Source organism: Erpetoichthys calabaricus, chromosome 3 (genome assembly GCF_900747795.2).
Source record: "Erpetoichthys calabaricus chromosome 3, fErpCal1.3, whole genome shotgun sequence".
Taxonomy (NCBI): Eukaryota; Metazoa; Chordata; class Cladistia; order Polypteriformes; family Polypteridae; genus Erpetoichthys; species Erpetoichthys calabaricus.
The window spans coordinates 256,854,110-256,873,329 of record NC_041396.2 but is presented as its reverse complement, the minus strand read 5'-3'; the positions used below and the strand labels follow the sequence as shown (position 1 = coordinate 256,873,329).

Below are 19,220 nucleotides of genomic sequence, written 5' to 3'. Positions count from 1 at the left end.
TTGTATCATGAATGTCATAAGTCACCCTAGATAAGGCTTATGAGTGAATGTAATGTCACATGCATAACAGGAGTCCTATGGTACACTCAAAAACAGAGAACATACATGTAACTGTAGCACCCCTCCTCTGTGCACTGGGGGTCGGGGAAAGGTGTAAGTGTCTGAGCAGGTAGTCGCTATCACCTGGCACGTGTAACGGCATGACTGCTGTTACAATGAATAGTACAGGCCATATGAAACACTGAGGGTTCAACCAGTTACCTCACCAACAAGGCCAGCCATCACATACAGCAGCATTGGCGAGTCGTCTGCCAAAGCTACTTTGCCTCAAAATAAATGAATCATGGGTTGACCCAGGCCACTGAGCCTGTTTGTCAGTCTCATCTTGTGTGTTAATAGAATGCCACTGTTAACAAAAGTGGCTTCATGCCCACACTGCATTATGAGTGCACAAAAGTGCTCTGATTATGTTAGGAAAACCGGACACTGCAGCTGAGATCTTCCTGATCGGTCGGCCAGATCACTGAGAAGTGACAATAAATAGCCAATATAAACTTATGAATAACCAAAAAAGGTCTTCAGCACAAATTCTCAGCATTGGCCCTTGTAAAAGGAAAGTAAAATTTCAATATCATGCCCAAACCCTAACCCTAATTCTAAGTGATCTTTGATGACCACAGAGAGCCAGGATCTCAGTTTCACATTTCATCTGAAGGAAGGCACTGTTTTTATTGCACAGTGTCCCTGTCACTGCACTGGAGCATTGATATCCACACACAGACCACAGGGTAGGCCCCCCAATGGTCTCTCCAAGACCTCTTCTAGTAGTGACGCAAACTTTTTCCTAGATGATCTCTCATCCAAGTACTGGCCGGGCCCAAACATGCATGGCTTCAGGTGAATTAACTGTTCTGAAGTGCCGACCTAACAGATAAATTCTGTATGTAAACGTGTTATAATAATGTTCACTATTAAAGGTTCTATATAAAACAGAACCTGAATTCCTGAGTGAAGCGAAGCTGTGTGTTTTGTACCAGTCTGTATTCATGTGTATTTTATGTTTCGTTTTTTTGTTAGTTTTGAATTATTATTTTTCATTTCTTTATGTTAGTTCTGTTGATTTTGTTTATTATCAGTTAATTGTGTACTCTCCCTATCAGAGCTCCTAGCTTCCTGGTTCTTTGTGGGTGGAGACCCAGGAGGCGGGGCCACCCTCACATCACTGCTCCTGGGCCCTCCCATTGGCTATTTAGCTCAGATCAGAGGAAACTCAGGCAGTACTGTCATTCAAACAGCTTGGAGTTGTATGTGAGTTCTGCTTTGGGATTTTTCTGTTTTGTTTTTTTTTGACTACTTTTTCTGAGATTCTGTTTCTTTGCTTTAGAATATTTAGGATTGTCTTTAAGGCAACTTCTGTGTGCTGTTTTGGACACCATTTGTTATTCTTTTTTTGTTTGAATAAATATTCTTAATTTATTAAGGATTTGTTTTGTTTTTTGGATTACCAGCCAGCGTTCTTCCATGGTGAATCATTTTGGAACATTTTAAGTTTATTTTTTTGAACTTTAAAGCAGTTTACTTAATTTCTGGGCAGCTTGGCCAAAGCCTGCAGTTAGCAATTTGAGTAAGCTGGGCTGGGTGAGCCCCTGCTGGGGAGGCTAGTAAAGGTCCTGACCTGCTTTAGATAGATAGATAGATAGATAGATAGATAGATAGATAGATAGATAGATAGATAGATAGAGTGAGTACAGAAAGTATTCAGACCCTCTTCAATTTTTCACTCTTTGTTATATTGCAGCCATTTGCTAAAATCATTTAAATTAATTTTTTCCCTCATTAATGTACACACAGCACCCCATATTGACAGACAAAAAAAAGAATTTTTGAAATTGTTGCAGATTTATTAAAAAAGAAAAACTGAAATATCACATGGTCCTACATATTCAGACCCTTTGCTCAGTATTTAGTAGAAGCACCCTTTTGAGCTAATACAGCCATGAGCCTTCTTGGGAAAGATGCAACAAGTTTTTCACACCTGGATTTGGGGATCCTCTGCCAAGCCTCCTTGCAGATCCTCTCCAGTTCTGTCAGGTTGGATGGTAAACGTTGGTGGACAGCCATTTTTAGGTCTCTCCAGAGATGCTCAATTGGGTTTAATTCAGGGCTCTGGCTGGGCCATTCAAGAACAGTCACAGAGTTGTTGTGAAGCCACTCCTTCGTTATTTTAGCTGTGTGCTTAGGGTCATTGTCTTGTTGGAAGGTAAACCTTCGGCCCAGTCTGAGGTCCTTAGCACTCTGGAGAAGGTTTTTGTCCAGGATATCCCTGTACTTGGCCGCATTCATCTTTCCCTCGATTGCAACCAGTCGTCCTGTCCCTGCAGCTGAAAAACACCCCCACAGCATGATGCTGCCACCATCATGCTTCACTGTGGGGACTGTATTGGACAAGTGATGAGCAGTGCCTGGTTGTCTCCACACATACCGCTTAGAATTAAGGCCAAAAAGTTCTATCTTGGTATCATCAGACCAGAGAATCTTATTTCTCACCATCTCAAGAGTCCTTCAGGTGTCTTTTAGCAAACTCCATGCGGGCTATCATGTGTCTTGCACTGAGGAGAGGCTTCCGACACTTGTCCCACTTCCTCATCACTTGTCCAATACAGTCCAGGTACAGGTGCTGTGTGTACATTAATGAGGAAAAAAATTAATTTAAATGATTTTAGCAAATGGCTGCAATATAACAAAGAGTGAAAAATTGAAGGGGGTCTGAATACTTTCCGTACCCACTGTATGAAAGGCACTATATAAGATAGATAGATAGATAGATAGATATGAAAGGCACTATATAAGATAGATAGATAGATTATACTTCATTTATCCAGAAGGGGAAATTAAAATTGCACAGAATCTCCAAAAAAAATTATGATAAAACAGACAAGAACCCCCCTCCAAACACGCATAAAAACGTGGATGGCAGAGAACTGCTGCTGTCAATAACAGACTTGTAAGTGGCAGTAAGATGAGGTCAGCAGTGTCTTTTGAAGATCTCACATTTATTTTGCTGTTTGCCACTCCATTTTATTACATTGGGGTGGCATTATTGCTTTTTTTGTGATCTAATTTTGTATTAATAAAATCAAAGGGAAAATAAACATATCAGAAAGTTATTCAATCTTTATGTAAAATAAAGCCAAGTGACCCCCTTTCCCCACACTCCCCACCCCATCCCATGTCCTGTGCCAAGTTACAGCAGTGCCAGCTGACCTCACCACTACACCCGACTAACGTTTGTGTTCATAAAAGATTTAGGTTTGGAAGTGCTAGAATGTCAGTCCTGCACTGAGCATTTGGATGCTCCATTGATTTGTGGTGCAGAGAGTTGCAGAAGAATCAAATTGCAACAAGTGGACAACCAGTTCTTCAGTGTAGTCAGGTCTGGGGTCTTCATCTAGAAGTGTGGAAAAGTTTACCAGCTGCTATGCCCAAACATAACAATTCACACCGGTGCCCAGATACAGCAAAACCTGGAAGGTCTGAGAGTGGGATGGCATTGTTGTGCCTCTGAACTCCATGGGCTTGCATTTGACTGAATCTGCCCAACGTGATTGCGAGTTTGTGAGCGCAGTTTGTGATGGACTGTTATCAGGGTAGAGGATACTGGCACTCGCATGCTGCTGCCACTCCTCCCAGTTTTCATTAAATGCCTTGAGCATGGAAAAGGCGCTATATAAATAAAATGTTTTATTATTATTATTATTATTTCCTGTAGGGTTAGTTCCTACACTGCACTACTATGACCTTGTGGCCAATAGATTGATGGATACTGACTGGCCGGTGGCAGGTAGACCCCTAAACAGCGCTTGTTTTTGCTATTTTTCCAAACACAGTTAAACTGATTAAAAACATAACTCTGTGTGGGACTCCTGCCTTGTCCGCTATGCTGCCAGGACTGACACCACACAACCCTGAAATGAATAAGCAAATATGGAAAGTGGATGGACTGACAGACAGACAGATGGATGGATGGACTGAATATTGTGTGCGTTTCCTCGTGCAACATGGAAAAAGTGAATGAGACCCTTTCAATAGTAGCAGAGTGGGTGTAAATGCTATCGGGAGTGACATGGGGTACCGTCACTGTGTCACTGTCTTCATTCATTAAAGCAGGGGTCTCACATGCCATTTCCTGGAGAGCTGTAGGTAGCTGCAGGTTTTCATTGTGGCCACCTTCTTAATTAGTCACCTACTACTGCTTGCCTTGACTTGCTTTTTAAATTTCCAAAATGGTTTCTTTTTCTTTTTTGTTTAGCCAGCTGCTGTTTACCAGTAAATACTGAGCTGTTGCAGGTCATAACGCATTGATTTTCTGACAAAAAGAACATGGCCAACATTAAAAATGTCATTTGTTTTAGAATGAGTGTACGGCCAACGTCACATTATTAAATGTCAAGGCTCATTAACTGCAAGAATTGGCTTCCAATTATAAAACTTGATGCCATTGTAGCCCCCCAAGAAGTGAGTTTGAGACCCCTGACCTAAATCAAATCAATAAGCTGCCCTGATCATAGCGCTTTATATATATGACAAAGCTCAGTGTTTCAGGGTAATAAGATATTTCCTCATCCAATGTCAAATCTTTTTAAGGTCATGTTACGTCTCGTATGCAACAAAACCAGGAAGAGGGAGCTGCCAAGCCATAAAACTGAAGAACTTGTACGTACCATCGCCAGTGGAAAAATGGCTTCTAAATTACAAAACGGTTACCGTGAGAGCCTGAAGCCATGGTGGCCCTCCAGGAGTTTGAACCCAATGTTGTCTTCAATACTCAGCTGGGCCATAAAAATGATTTGTCAAAGTGTGTGTGCAGAACATTCTGTCGTGCAAGGCCTTCCCTGAAAAAGATGTTGTCTGGATGGGAGCATGTGTTACTCTAAAACCTGCATATACCTTTCAGCATTGATGGTGCCTTTCCAGATGTGCAAGCTGCCAATTTCATAGGCACTACTGCAGCCCCATACTGTCAGAGATGCAGGCTTTTGAACTGAGCGCTGATAACAAGCCAGATTGTCCATCTCCTCTTAAGTCTGGATGACGCTGCGTCCATGTTTTCCAAAAAGAATTTCAAATTTCGATTAGTCTGACCACAGATCAGTTTTCCACTTTGCCTCAGTCCACTTTAAATGAGCTTTGGTCCAGAGAAGACAGACATTTTTGGGTCACATTCACATATGGCATTTGTGGATGGCACGGCCAACTGTGTTCATAGACAGTGATTGGTGGAAGTGTTCCTGAGCCCATGTAGTGATTTCCATGACAGAATCAGGCCTGTGTTTGTTTAATGCAGCGCTCCCTGAGGGCCAGAAGGTCACGGGTATCCAATATTGATTTTCAGTCTTGTCCTTTCCACAAAGAGATTCCTCCAGATTCTCTGAAATCTTTTGATGATATGATGATGTACTGTAGATATTCAAAGTCTTCGCAATTTTACGTTGAGGAACATTATTTTGAAATTGTTCCTTAATCTGTAGACGTAGTTTTTCACAGACTGGTGAACCTCTTCTGACAGACTCTGCCTTTCTAAGTTGCTCTTTTTATATCCAATCATGTTACTGACCTGTTGCCAGTTAACCCAGATGTTCCTCCAGCTGTTTCTTTTTAGTGCCATTTACTTTTCCAGCCTTTTCTTGCCCCTGTCCCAACTATTTTGAGATGTGTTGCTGCCTGAACATCTTCACAAAATGGTAAAATGTCTCACTTTCAAAACTTGATATGTCTTCTATGTTCTGTTATGAATAAAATATGGTTTTATGAGATTTGAAAATCATTGCATTCTGTTTTTATTTGTTTTACAAAGTGTCCCAACTTTTTTTGGAATCGGCATTGTATGTGAAATTTACAGGCACATGACTTTTCTAACAAGTCAACGTATGAAGATTTATTCTTCATTTAAATAGAATCTTTAAACAAAGTTGATGTAATTGAAAACTAATTTACATTTACAATAATTTATTTAACAAAATTTGAACAGATATGCCACCTCCATCTGTGTAAAAAGTGAGTCCACCCATAGCTCTAATAGCTGTGGTTGGCCCCTCAAGTCGGCATTTCCTGTAATTGTCTAGTGGTCTTGGACATCGACTGACATCCGTGTAGAATTCTTTCAGCTCTGTGATGTTTGAGGTGTCAGATCCCTCCTGACAGCATCTCAATGGGATTCAGATCCACGCTTTGACTTGGCCATTTCAGAACCCTTCATTTCTTTCTTTTCAGTTTTTCCTTGGTGGGCTTCCTGGTATGTTTAGGGTCACTGTTCTGCTACAAGGTCCACTTTCAGTCAAGCTTCAGTCTTTAAACAGATGTTGTCATGTTATCCTCAAGCATCCACTAGCACTATGATTCTATGATGGTGAGCTGCCCAGGCCTTGATGCAGCAAAGCAGCCCCAAACCAGAACATTTTCACCACCATGTTTTACATTTGGTATCTTGTGGTCAAAAGCTGTGTTGGGCTTCTGCCAAAAATGTCCTCTGCTACTGTGGCCAAACAACTCTCGTCTTCACCTTGGGCCTCACATATAGCGCTGTGCATAGAATTCACACTAAAACATGGTGTACGGACAAAGTTGGAAATGTGCGTACGCAAAAAAAAAAAAAATCCAGATGCATAAAACTGTGTGTACACCATGTTTCATGCACTTCCCCTTTAGAAATCCCAGTGAATGTGAAATTTAATGCACATGCACACAACTCCTCTATATATAACAATATAAATAGCCCCTTCCGTTCAGTGTTTTGTTAAAAGACAATGGCAAAAGCATGTGGAAAAAAGAAGAATTTCAGCGAATGCAAAGTGGAGGCAAGAAAAAACATACTATTGGTTGGTTTAAGCAGTGGTATAAGCAACAAAACCAAGTTATGAAGTGATACAGCATGGTGGAGACACTCGAAAGTTCAAGTTCAGAAAGTCACACAGTGCCCAGAATAAAAAAGTGAAAAGGCAAGTTGCAGCCCACCGTCTGTTTACTCTGTTTCAGACAAAATTACAAAAGCTGACTCCCGTGCCGAGGACATGACTGTAGGTGGTGATGATGCTGCTGTGCCCAGCACATCTTCAGACGCTGGCTGCACACACACCTCTGCCTCAGAAACCACAGGATGACCATCTAGCTGTGTGCTGATGGACGCTGTCCTGAGTCACAAAATACAATAGTGGATGTTGTAAGAGATGTGGCCAATAAACTAAGGAATATAAGGGCTGTACTATGCGATACTGACCACAAATTAAAGGAATTGGTTATAAATAATTGCTGCATCTGATTACCTGTTTTTACATTCTCCTAATTACATTCAAACAAAGTTGTAATGCTGTCTGATTTGGCTGATCATTTTGTGGTTCAGGGTCATGTTCATCATACCAAGTACTGGCAAGCAGGATGCTACATGCCTGCACGATGTGACACATGTTCTGCTCACTAAACTCATTCCCTGAAGGTGCCTTTATCACGTAGCATCAGCGACGAGCGCCACAACGGACCGATTCTCTTCTCTTTACATGGCTCTTTGAGGTGACCCGCTGTACTTAAAAGGACTGCTTGCCTATTGCCACACTAGTTAGAAAAAGCACCTGTGATTGTGCAGAGTTTCCGTTTTTATAGGCTCTCCTACTATAGATGTTGTAATGTCAGCTCATTCTTTCAGTGATTCATCCCTGGCTGATGTAACTTGTCCAGTGCTGTTACAATAGCAATGTGCAGGTGACCGCTCCAATTACATTTGGAAAACCAAATGTTGCTGTGAATTGTGCTTTGATGTTTTCCAGTTCAACCACAGTGTAAGGAAATCTTATATATCTGGATGACAAGCCGATAATACCATCCCATGCAGCTGGCGTGGCGCGCCTCAATGATGACTGTGAAATACCCAATCAGTCATCAAGTTCACATTGAAAAGCTCCTGTGGCAAAAAAAACCAACAGTGGACAGAACTTGCAAAGAGCAGGTAGAGCACAATTCCTCAAAGTCTGGCTTTGTAAAGCCAGCGCTAGTTCAGCACACAGCTCCAAGAGAATAGCTCTTGGAAATCAACTTAGAAGCCAATCATCATCATTTATAAATACGCACTCTCTAATCTAACAACGCTAAAGCAACTGTGGCAGTTCAAATAGTCTGACCACTCTGTGCGCCATTATATTGTTACAGAATTATTGCAATCAAGTGCATTAAATTTGTAAATGATATTGAATTAATTTCTGGGAATTTGATAAAACCTGCGTCATGGATGTGAATCTAAAAAAGGGAAATGACACAGAAACAGTAGCACTGCTTTGATGCTGGGTGCCGGCAGTTTGAAAAACCGAGCAGAAACGTGCGTATGCGATGGAAGGGTGCTGCCGTGAGAATGCACATAGCTTCTCACCAAGTTTAGTTTTCATACATTGCGATGTGAGCATGGAAACAGGCGTACGCAACATTTTTGTGAGAACGTACTGTTTATACATATAGTGGTCCAGGGCTGTCCTGATAATAAAAATTATTAAAAAATTATAACAGTGGCAGGAGCTACCTGGAGGTCCCGTAATGAAATTCTAGGGGGTTCTTGGAGACACCATTCAGCATTTTGTGCTCTACACTCAGGCTGAACTTGCAGATCTGGTGATCTTTCCAATTGTTTGGAGATCATACCTCCAGGCATATATAACATTCTTTCTGTCTTGGCTTGGTGAAGACACACATTTAGCCACAAAGAGCAAACCAAAGCAAATGTCTGAGGTTTAAGTAAGACCGACTCCTCCAATATCCTCGCTAGTGACGTTCCGATCTGGTGCAACGGATACTAATTTTGAGGACTAAGGTTAAATGGAGGGCTGCACCTACTTGTTCTGCATGCATAATGTACCCTTCTGTTTATTTAGATTATACAGTTGAGTACACCATGTAAAAGTGGTGTGCGGTTTGTTATATTTATAAGTACTGTTTACTTGGAGATCAAACGTTGACATGCCCACCTATGTTAAAAAAGCCAAAACCATTCCAGGGGTGCACTTACTTTTTCCCGTGACTGTGTATGGCTCAGTACTGCATGCATTTGGGCTTAACAAACATTTCTAAGATTGTTTTTCTTTTTCTGAGAACAACATGCAAAAATCTTTTGACCACAAGTACCCCAGTGTTTATTGTTAGCTGGCCAAGTTTTAAAAAAAAGCCATTTAGGTTTTGGGATCTTAAAAAGAAAGTCAATTAAAATTAAGACCACCAAGTCTGCACCACTACCTGGGTACTAATTGAGAATGCTGGCAAGCCACTGCAGCCCTCCAGTGACTGTGTGTGAGATCCCGGCTTTAAAGTGTCAAATGACTCTCTGCTGCCCTCCTGTGGATGAAAAATTAACTTGATGTTTTAGTGTCTTTATTTTTTTAGCAGAAGCTCAGAGGTGCCTGGATCACTCTAGTCATGTTTTATTTTTTCCCCTCAGTTCATCAAAAAAAGGTGAGACGCACATGCCTGACCACTGCACTATCATTCATTGCTTCCCTTTGCTCCCACTACAGTACGGGCCACTCGTGAGACATTTCTAAAGCCAACCAGCCAGCCTCCTCTCCCTAAGTGCTGCCTGCCCTCCATGCTGCTGCTCTCTTCCGGGTTCTTCTTGGTCTGCCCCTTTACTGAGTGCCCTGTTGCTTCCACTCCTTATCCGATATTACATCCAACCATATAATGTTTACAATTCGGCACAAACAGCAATTTACAAAGACTTGTAATGGCGGGTGGTCTTCCTGTCGGCCTTCCTTGTTTCACAAGTGCTGCCGAGTATACACATTTCAGTGTGCCTGGAGGCCTGTCTACTTGTCTAAAAGAGACGCAACTGCACAAATTGAGCTTTAGCTTTTTCTAATGTGGTTTTTCATGTCGTCCTCAGGCTCTCTTGCTGCTGTTCATATTCACACTAAGAAGACAAACGAATCCCAAGAGTTCCACCCGACCTTGCTCAGTTTCCATTTTACTATTTGTAGTCTCGTTGGCTCTTCATTTCTCTCGTTTTACTCCCATTGATCTTTAACCCAACAGCCTCAGCGGCTCCTTCTGGTGTTCTTACTGTACAGTGAATTCACAAAGCATCGGACCACTTCACTTCTGTACACTTTATTAAAAACGAAAAACTGAAACATCTTGTTGATGTTAATATTCAGATCCTTTGTTGTGCCACTCAAATTGTGCTCTGGTGCCTCCTGTTTGCTTGACTTCTCCTGGAGATGTTTCTAGAACTTGACTGGAGTCCTCGTGTGAGAAAGTGAGTTGGACTTATTTAGAAAGGCGCATACCTGTGTATGTTGAGGACCCACAATTCACACTGAACGTCAGAACAGGAACCTAGAAATGAGGTCCAAGGAACTCTCTGTAGACCTCCATGATCAAACTGTGGTGAGGCAGAGATCAGGCTAAGGCTAGGAAACCATTTCTAAAGCTTTGAGTGTGCCCAGGAGTGCACTGTCCTTAATAATTGTGCAACGGAAGAGGCTTGGTATCCCCTAGAGTTGGCCATCCAACCATACTGAGTAACTGTGAAAGGAGGGTCTTGGTCAGGGAGGACTTGTAACAGATCTTCAGAAGAACCTCTCAGAAAGACAACCACCCCAGAAGCACTTCATCAATCAGGCATGTGTGGTAGAGTGCCAAGACTCTTGAGTAAAAGGTATGTGGCAGTTTAAAGGACTCTGAGGTGAGGAGGAACAAGTCTCTGGTCTGATGAACCCATACTATTCACACTTCATGTCAGGACAAAGATCTAGAAATGAGGTCCAAGGAACTCTCTGTAGACCTCCGTGATCAAATTGTGGTGAATCACAGATCAAGGTAAAGGGTACAAAACCATTTCTAAAACTTTGAGCTTGCCCAGGAGTGCACTGGCCTCAATAATTATGAAATGGAAGAGGTTTGGTATCCCCTAGAGTTGGCCATCCAGCCATACTGAGTAATTGTGAAAGGAGGGTCTTGGTCAGGGAGGTGTCCAAGAACCTAGTGGTCACTTGTAACAGATCTTCAGAAGAGCCTCTCAGAAAGACAACCACCTCAGCAGCACTCCATCAATCAGACATGTATGGTAGAAGGCCTAGACTTTTGAGTAAAACATGAGTGGCAGCTTAAAGAACTCTGACCTGATGAGCCCATAGCTGTCCCACAATTCACACTGAATGTCAAAACAGAAACCTAAAAACGAGGTCCAAGGAACTCTCTGTAGACCTCCATGATTAAATTGTGGTGAGCCACAGATCAGGACAAGGCTACAAAACCATTTCTAAGGTTTTGAGTGTTCCCAGGAGCACAGTGGCCTTAACAACTGTGAAATGGAAGAAGTTTGGGACTACCAGTTGTCCTCCTAGATTTGGTCATTCAGCCAAACTAAGTAACTGGGCAAGTAGGTCCTTAGCCACGGAGGTGACTAAATACCCAATGGTCACGTTAGTGGAGCTTCATTAGGATGACCACCTCAGCAGCACTCCATCAATAAGGCGTTTATGGTAGAGTGGCCAGTAAAAGGCGTATGACAGTTTAGAGGACTCGCAATGCACAAGGATGAAGATTCTCTGGTCTGATGAGGCAAAAGATGAACTCTCTGGGCAGAACTTCAAACAATGTTAGCGAAGACCAGGCAGTGCTCATCTCCTGCCCAATGCCATTCTACGGTGAAAGACGGTGGTGGCAGCATCTTACTATGGAAGTGCAGCTCAGAGGTGGGGACATGAAGACTCGTCTGAATCAAGGGAAGGATGAATGAAACCAAACCCTGGAGTAAAACCTGCTCCAGTGGGCACGCAACCTCATATTGGGGTGAAAGTTCACCTTTCACCATGACAATGACCTGAAGGGTACAGCCAAGGCAACGCTTAAACCTCTCTGAACATCTTGGAGAGAACTGAAGATGGCAGCTTACTGGGCACTTCCCATCTACTCCAAAGGAGCCTGAGAGGATCTGCTAGGAAGCCAAATCCAGGTGTGCCAAGCATGTAGAGTTTTACCCTACAAGACTCAAAGCTGGAATTGCTGCCAAAGGGGCTTCTACTGTACAAAGTACTGAATTAGGGGTCTGAATACTCATATGAATGAGAGATTTCAGTTTTTGATTTTGAATATATTCACATATCTTTTGGAAAATAGTTTCACTTTGTCATTATGGGTTATTCAGAGTAAATTGATGGGCGAAAATGAATGTTATTTGATTTTAATAAATTCAATAAAAACTTGAAAAAAAAAAAAAAATCAAATCTACAATACAATGAAGTGTCCTGAAAGTGAAGGGGTCTCAATGCTTTCTCAATCTGCTGTATACTGTACTCCATATTATGGAAACATGGGGAGCAGGACAGGTTTAGGGCCAACTGATGCCCCCTCAGCCCTTCTTAAGGTTCAATTAAGTGCTGGCGGTAAACTTAAGCTGACCTCGTTTATGTGACAAATCAGTAAAAGCTCTAATAAAATAAAGAGCTTAAAGGCCGTCACAGAGATCAGAAGATGAGACCCTTAACACCCCAAGGGGGAAACAAACAGGATATCACTCGGGGGTGTCCCCCTTCCCTTGGTGCCCTCAGCATCTGAACATCTGATAATTCAGAAAAAGATGCTGTAACCCTAAGGTGCTGTTTGCTGTGACCACAGACGTGACATCAGGTGGAGCGCCATTATTGCTTAATGGTTAACCCAGGGCTGATCAGGAGAGAAGACACATGTCACCTGCAAACTCCAGACCTTCCAGTCCAATTCTCAAGCCCCTCTTGATTGCTCTTCTCATCCCAGCAGGAGTCGAGCTGGGCAGAAGGTATGTCCAACAGTGACTGCTGTAGACAGCTTTGCTGCAATAAGGACCAACATGCAAACCATTTTCTGCACCCACCAACTCCGACGCACACCCACAAGGAGCTGGAGACCATTCTTGCAGCAGCAGGCACACGGCAGGAACCAACCCTGGGAAGGACACTAGACCATTGGAGAGCTCATTCACACATCTGCATGTGGTCACATGAGACACATTTAGAGTTGACATCTTTAAACTGCGGTATTTAGGGAAAGGGCGCAAAAATACGACCAAGCCAGGACTACTCATAGTGCGAGAGCAAACAGACCACCCAGTGAAGTGCCTTGTGAATGTAATGTGAAATGAACATTTACTTCTATTTAAAACAGGACCACTCCCTGACAGACCCAGGTCCACACAGACCCCGTCTCGATAGATCTTACAGGGTGACGTCTTAGCCTCCTACTCCAACATGTCCCCCATCTTTCAGTGCCGTTCTTCTGCTGCTTGGCGCTCTGCTGTTAGCACTCTGCCAGCTGCCTTTGGCGCTGCCACTAAATCAGGGTGATTTCTCTCTGGAGTGGACTATCTGAACACATCGATAGCTGGCACCTCGAGGAATGCGAACAAAAGGTCAGGGGCTTCCCAAAAACAGAGAAACCCGACCAATACACACAGCTGTCTGTCGGCCTCTCAGACCCTCCACCTGTTGTCACGTCTGTGGTCACACCAAACAACAGCTTAGGGTTTCAGCATCTTTTTCTGAATTATCAGATGTTCAAAGTTGAGTCCAACTGAGATGTTAGATGCTTGTGATTTGAATTAAAGATTTACATGAAAAGGACAACACACACCAGCGCAAGTGGGGAAGTCCTCCAGTCACAGCTCCACAGTTCTGGACTAAAAGGTCCCAACCCGGGGAACATCCAAGTGAAGCCGCATCTCAGTTAGGCGAGTAGCAGTGTGGTGTAGTGGCTAAGGCTTTGGACTTCAACTTGTGAAGTTGTGAGTTCAAATCCTGCTGCTGACACTGTGTGACCCGAGCAAGTCACCTGACCTGCCAGTGTTCTAATTGGAATGTAACCAATCGTATCTCAGCTGTTGTCTTGGATACAGGCATCTGTCCACCAAATAAGTAAATGTAAATGAACTAAAGGGTTCCGATGCAGGCAAGTGGGACACAGACCAGCCCTGCACGAGAATAAGCGAGCCTGTCGAAGTGAAAGAATTAAGAAAAACAAACAAGCTGGTGAAATCATCAGACGATCCTCCTTTTGATTGGTTAGTCGTCAGCAAAATTCCTATCTCTGTATATAAAATCCAACATCTGTCTGTCTGTCTGTCCATTTTTCACAAGAGAACTACTTCTATAATTTGCTTGAACATTCCGGTTGATTTTGCGACTTCTCTCATTGTGCCAAGTATCATAGTTCAGTTGCGGTACCGATTTATTCGCACAAATCCGAGAGACAGGCTGTTAGCCAAGGGGAGGGGGAGGCAGGGCCTCAGGAGTGGGAAGCCAGGTGAAGCCATTCTCACTCACGCGCCAGCCTCCGTTCGAGTCGCTCTACCTCTAGCCACGTGTTGGAGTGCACCTTGCCTCCGCTTAGCTGTTTGTTCAACAGACTTTACCATCTGCAGATTGTTAAGAAGTGATGTTTCACGTTTTTCAGAGAGAGATCAGAGCTATGTGTGTTTTCGAGGGTAGCGGCTGGTTTTCAAAGATATCACAGCCACCTGCTCCTCTCCGCACTCTGTCCCATCAGAGCTGAACACGATCAGATACAGTGGCCACGTGTGACGTTGGAGCGTACCTGCCTTCCACTTGGCCAGAGATACCTTGCCAGCTTTTTACATTTTTGGCAAAGAGATCAAAGCTACATTCTCGCCCCGATAACAAAACCAAAAATATTGTATATCAAGAGGCCCTCAGATTCAAAAGCTGTCAACATAAATTCTTCTCACTACAATTTTTTTTTTAATTGATTTTTAAAGTTTGTTTGTTTGTGGGGGACGGCTAGTACCTGATAAATGGCAAAAAGTCTTATCAAATTGCTTTTAGAATCTATTTGCTTTGTATTACATTGTTTTTATTTGTGCACGTCAAGACTGTACACATTGTAAAAAATGTGGCTGACATGCCTTGTCTGAGACTTTGTGCCCTTAGAAGTTAGACCGGAGTCTAGCGAACATCATCCTATTATATAGAAGGGGGGATTAGGCAGATCCAGGGAATTACAGGCCAGTAAACGTAGCGTGCATCTGGAAGGAATAAGATTGAGCAACACACGGCAAGAACAGGAGTTTACTGAACAGTTGGCATGGGCTCAGAAGAGGGAGGTCATGTTTTACCATCATGCTGGAATTCTATGAGGACGCAAGAAGAGGATATCAGAGATCGTATTATATATGTTCACTATCAGATACCATTTGATAAGGTGCCACAAGAAGGTTGGGCATCAAACTAAAAGAAGTGGGAGTTCAGGGTGCAGTCTGTAGGTGCGAACAAAATTTGTCTGAAACACACAAAGCAGAAGGTACGTCTCCTTTGATTAAAACATCAGTTAACTGTAAACTTACACAGCTAAATCGCCAGTTTTGAATGAACTCTAGCAATGAGGGAACTCTTAAAACGTATTTTAAAAGTATGTGTATGGATATCAATTTTACGGTCTACGTCTATTCAATCAAGTTTGACATCATCATCTGGCATGAACAGAAGGCTATCCAACTAGAAATGTACTGGGAAGTGTGGACAATGTCTTGACAAACAATCCCTTCTGGTTTTATTAGTGAACGGAAGTTAACATAACAGCAAAACGTGTCAGACTCTGATGTCGACACTGAACATTTCGGTGATGAGCCAATGGCGAGGGGAAAGTCCACTGCTAGCTCTGCTGTTTTAGCGATGGGTTTGCTACCAACACCACTACACAGTATGCTGGCAGATCTACAACCACTCCACTGCCAAATGTCAAAGGATCAGCTAAAGGCTTATTTATACTTCAAGCATCGAGCCTACGCCATCAGAAACACTTCTGAGTCGCGCCACGCTGTGGACACGTCTGAACACCATTTCTCTGAGATTCACATGTGGTGACAGCTAACAGAGTGAAACATAAAATGCCGGCCATTTTTGTTACCAAACTGGCCAGTCAGAGTCGTAGAGGTCTGTGTGGGTTCTCCTTGACGCGACGTGTAGTCACATTTTTGAGAAAGTGCACTTCTGGCTACACCATAGGCTCGACACAGAAGTATAAATCAGCCTTACGGTCACAGATATTTCTGATATTCACGAACCACCAACTCAATTGATACTAAAGTGTCCCAACTTCTCTTACAGTCGGACTCATTGGTACCTCAGATGTAGTACGTGGTTGGAATACACAACGTCAAAAGGTGTGATTTTGGAATTTAGGCGATAATAAAGGGGGGAAAATACATTCACGCTGAGACTCAAGAGACTGGAAATGAAAACACATCAGGAAAGTTCAAAGCACGAGTCAAGTAAACGGCACAGGGCAGCGCTTTATAAATACACAAATTACAAGGAAAGCTTAACCTTCTGTCTGCTGTTAAATAAAGTTACTGGTCAGAACTACGCCTTGTGATGGCCTTCTATGTCACACGCACAATCACAAGGTAGACAGTTTATTTTTATTGGTCGACTTACAGTAAATAAGTATTAATGAAAATCACTTAAAGTAGAAAAAAATTAGAAACCTGAAGACCCCATTTATGTTGGTATGACTGGACTTCTCAAATGTTTTTTAAAATGACCGTATACTTATCACTAATAAAAATAACATTAGGTCCACTCATGACAAAGTCAGGCCCACCTTTTAAGGAAATCCTAACACTGCTACCATTCCATGCTATGCTGTTTATTTGTTTATTTAATTTTTGAAAGTATTTACGTCAGCTTTTCTGAGGGGACACACAAGTAAGAATCTCACTGTACTGGATACACATCATAATAAAGCTGATTTGACCCGAGATCTGAAATGTGGTCCAAGACCTCAGCCTATCATTCGTACAGAAGTTAAAGAAATGCTCCACTCAAAAAAGATTTTTTATATATTACTTGCCCCAAATATTTAATAGTAATGGCAGAGAAAAAAAATGTAAATCTCATGTTTTCATGCAGAACAGCGTTAACGGGACCCAATGGTGACCAACACTGGACAACAGCAAACAAAATAAAACATCCATGAAAACTCTCAATTACTCGCGTCACATAATTCACACGTCAAGTCATCCAGTCGTATGTTCAGCACATGCCAAAATATTGTTAAATAAATAGCTCCAGGAAATGAAAGTAGTCCTCACACAGGAAGGAAGCCCCTTCACACCAGGTCAAGCTTCTGAATTAAGACAGGACTCTTGACCAATGAATGCGGGGCAAAGATGAACTGCAGCCAATCAAGGCTGAAGTGCTAATGGATGGCTGCCTCCAACACTTTATTTTACAAAGAGATCTTCTCCTAAGGTCAGAGGACTGAGGCACAGTGTAGTCAGGTGCTGTGTGGGTTTGAGCAGCACACATCTGCAGTAAGCTCTTTGGGTGCCTGACTGACTTCCACCTGCTCTTGTTCTGATCTTTTATTTTCTGCATTCACTAATCCCCTGGTGCTTTGAAATGATCCTATTCCATTCTGCATGAAAATCCTTTCGGTTTTTAAGCCCTTCAGTGACTCCTTCCATTTGAAATCATAAATTTGGGGAATGCACAGACATGAAGCAATTGTGTCTGTTGATATATATAGTGCTGGAAAAAGAAATGCAATACTTTGTGCTGGATAATAAACACATGAGAATAACAGTGAGAAACAAATGGCACAACAGGACCACACCAACAACTATGAACATCAATCAACAGTCGTTTGGTGTGACCACCTCTTGCAGCCTCCATTGCTTGACACCTCTGGCCAATGAGTCCTTGTGGGATGTTAAGCAAATCCTGCAGGAGGACCTGACAAAGCTGCTAACCACTGGCCGGCAGAGGATCACGTCTACAGATGGTGCAATCCATGGGACCACCAGAGTCGGGAGAGAATGGAGGACAAGGCAGTATATCTGCACACTGACATTCATTTATCGGGCAGCCATAAGTGGACTGGGATGGTCCTGCTGCAGTGTCAGGCCAGCGACATGGGGTCTGTCTCTCAATGTCCTGTCCCTCAAACAGGTAACTGTGTGTGCCATTCAGCATGTGGACCAGGCTGATGTGTTGGACTATAGGAATTAAAGGGTTACTTTTGAGAGATTGGCCTCCTCTTTTCAGACCTTCCTTAAATTCTTGCCCTTCTCGTTCTGTCTGCCTGTTTATGTGTTTAAGCTGACATCCATCACCTGCCCTGTGTTCCTCGTATTTGTCCCCGTTTGTGTTTTATCTGCGACTATCTGCCTCTCTAACGTTCTAATATCACAGCACTGACAGGTCACAGCTCCTCTGCATTTTGAAGGCCACATTCAAAGCCAACAAAAATCGAGGACTCAGTGAAGGTCCCGCTGATGCCCAGGATATCTGGTCAGGGAGATGCTCTCGATTGGGGGTCTCAAAGTCAGCTCCTGGCTGGGGGTTTCCATTCCAGCCACTTTAATTATTACCCAATTACTTCTGCTACTGGAGGCTACTTTGTGGCCTTGATTTTTAATTGACTCAATTTTTAAGATTTTGAAGCCTAAATTATTTATTTTTTTCTTTAACTATGTGCCAGTTGATTATAAATAGTGAGCTCCTCTAAGAAATAATCTCAAATGTCAGATGTGTCTGACTGAGTGCATTGGCTGTCTATAGTGCAAGGGTCTCACACACATTAACCCCCTTATCGTTTTAATAACTAGACACCATCTCTTGCTGTGAATGAAGCGTGCTGCTCGTCTCGACAATGCAAAGTCTGCTCCATCAGCAGCTTGGACTGCTTTACTACTTAAGAAAATAGCTGCAGCCCCCCAGGAACCAACTGCGAGCCCCCTGCTCTGGATCAATCATTAATGAAGCTCTCACAGAGTTAACAACCAGCTCACATTCCATCCAATGGCCGGCTGGTAGCTTGTTCCCTGTTACTTGGATCCCGTAAATCGGCCGCTGATCTTCTGGAGCAGGACACTTAGAACAGAAGGGCACGTTAGCAGATCAGCCCTACCACAGTCCATCCATCTTTGCTCCAATCCTTTCATCACTTCTAGGGGGAACTCTGGCCAGACCTCAAAATGGATTATGTCAAGGCCTTTGGGAGATTTGCACCATCCTTGAAACACTGGCCCACTCAAGAATACCCTTACATGGAAGTGCACCCCCCCGCCCCGCCACATTAGCCCACTCTGTGTACTGTGAGGCATTTTATTTGTAAATTGTTTTCATTTTAAAATTCAGTCTGCATCCCTCACATCTCACAACCCAGTGCCCAAAAGGCAACACAAATTTCTCACA

General features: G+C 42.9%; 1 protein-coding gene across 2 annotated transcripts in view; it reads right to left on the bottom strand.

Annotated features, from left to right (window-relative positions):
* LOC114648833 (myosin light polypeptide 6-like) overlaps window positions 1-19,220 on the bottom strand; it is a 51,273-nt gene that overhangs the window by 31,663 nt on the left and 390 nt on the right. The window lies entirely within an intron of this gene.